Raw genomic sequence first — 2,108 nt, forward strand, 5'->3', positions numbered from 1 at the left:
GTTCAGCTCCTTTACTTAGTTATTGATTGATTGACTGATTGATTTGGTGTTTTTTTATAATTTTTCATATATTCTCCATATTAATCCCTTGTTGAGGTAATAACTGGCAAAGAATTTTCTCTCATTCTGTAGGCTTTGTCTATATTTTCATTGTTTCCTTTGCTGCTCAGAAGCTTTTAAATTTCATGCAATGTCATTTATTAATTCTTGCTAATATTGTCTGACCTTTCAGTGTCCTATTTGTAAATCTCTTGAAGAGGATTCCCTATATTTTCTCAGGCAGTTTGTAAGTTTTGGGTCTTACATTATGGTCTTCAATTGATTTTGAATTGATTTTTTTTCTACAGAGTGAGAGATAAGGATCTAGATTTAGTCTTCTACATGTGGATATACAATTTTCCTAGTAACACTGTTTTTAGGAGTGTCTTTTCTTTTTTAATATTTTATTATTTTTATTTTGTGTGTATGAGTGTATAGACTACATGTGTGTAAGTGCACCCATGTTGTGCAATGCCCACGGAGCTCAGAAGAGGACATCGGATTCCCTGGAACTGGAGTTACAGACAGTTGTTAGCTGCCATTGGGTTCTGGGAATCCAACCCAGCCTCCGACTCATCAGAGGCCTCTGCAAAAGCAGTCAGTTCTCTTAACTGCTGGGCCATGTCTCCAGTCCCAAAAGATACTCTTCTCTTTAACACGATTGTCCACTTATGTCAAGAATAAGATGGATAATTTCCCTTATGAGTACTGAAAGCCACAGGCTGAATAAGAGAGCTAGCAGGCAGCAGGCAGTAGGCACCAGGCACCAGGGACCAGGTGGGAGGGGCAGCACCCATGGAAGTAATGAGCTAGGAGGCCAGGTCCTGGGGCAGTGGAAAATCCCCAAGACTCTTCCACACCCACAGCACCTCTGGAATCCAAGGTTGATTCTTTCAGAGAGCAGATTATAAGAGAGGCAGATTTGATGGTATTTTTCCCCCAAATTTAGAACTTGATTTTTTTTTATAGTTTTGTTTTAGTTTTTGTTTTTTAAAGACAGGGTCTCTTTGTAGACATAGCTGGCCTGTAACTCACTATGTAGATCAGGCTGGCCTCCATCTCAAAAAGATCCACCTGTTTCTGCCTCCTGAGTGCTGGGATTAAAGGTGTATGCCACCACATCCAGCTTGAACTTGATAGTTTTTTGAAGGAACCAATCTTAAACATCCATGAACTAAGTCAGATCCATTCAGACATGAATCTCCCAGTCCCCAACCCTATCCTTCTCACCAATAGCCACGGTGGACTGGATGCTCTTACCTCCAAGAAGCACAGCTTGAATGAATGCAAAGAGGCCTTTCAAGAAATCAATGTGTTTATGATGCCCAATGGAATGCTAAAAAGTGATCAGCAGCTGATGAACTTTATTAAGAACCTGAAATCTGGCTGCTGAAGGAGAAACATAACACCATCAAAATGTGAGTACAGCTCTTGATTCCCAGGATAGAAGATGGGTACCAATTTGGCATGTCTACTCAGGAGGAAACAGTTGCAGAACTAAGAACTGTTGAGAATGAAGCTGCGTCTTAACTGGACCCGATTTCTAGATATATTACAAGAGTCAAATTGTTTTCTAAAATAGCTAAATATCCCCATGTGGAGGAACATCACCATACAGTAATGGAGATTGATGAAAAAGAACACATCATCCTCGGACTCATCATATCAGAGCTGAGGAATCAGTATGTCATTCTACATGACATGATCCTGAAAAATATTGAGAAGATCAAATGGCTCCAGAGCAAGAATGCAAAGGTACTGTACTGAGGCCAAGGCCAGGAAACTCTGCGAGTCTGGCTCAAGATGAATACTACCTTGGTTTGTTTCATGACTATCATGATAGGTAATCTGGCTAAAAATAGGAATCACACCCCTCTGCTTTTTTGCCTAGTTAATGAAACTCTCATCTAGTTCTGTGACATGTTTACCTGTGTTCTCAGGCCTCAGGAACTCTTCTATCTCCTTCCCTTAGACCCCATACCCAGCCTGTCCTAATTTCTGGAGAACTCCAGTTTTCTGCAAGGTACTGGCATAAAAATACTTGTTTTTATTTTCTCACCTTCTTTCTC

The 2,108-nt window shown here is 40.4% G+C and overlaps 1 pseudogene; it reads left to right on the forward strand.

Annotated features, from left to right (window-relative positions):
- Positions 1-916: 916 nt before the first annotated feature.
- Positions 917-1,806, forward strand: LOC103732030 (annotated as a pseudogene).
- Positions 1,807-2,108: the final 302 nt, after the last annotated feature.

Source organism: Nannospalax galili, unplaced genomic scaffold (genome assembly GCF_000622305.1).
Source record: "Nannospalax galili isolate Female #2095 unplaced genomic scaffold, S.galili_v1.0 scaffold1014, whole genome shotgun sequence".
NCBI classification, from domain to species: Eukaryota; Metazoa; Chordata; class Mammalia; order Rodentia; family Spalacidae; genus Nannospalax; species Nannospalax galili.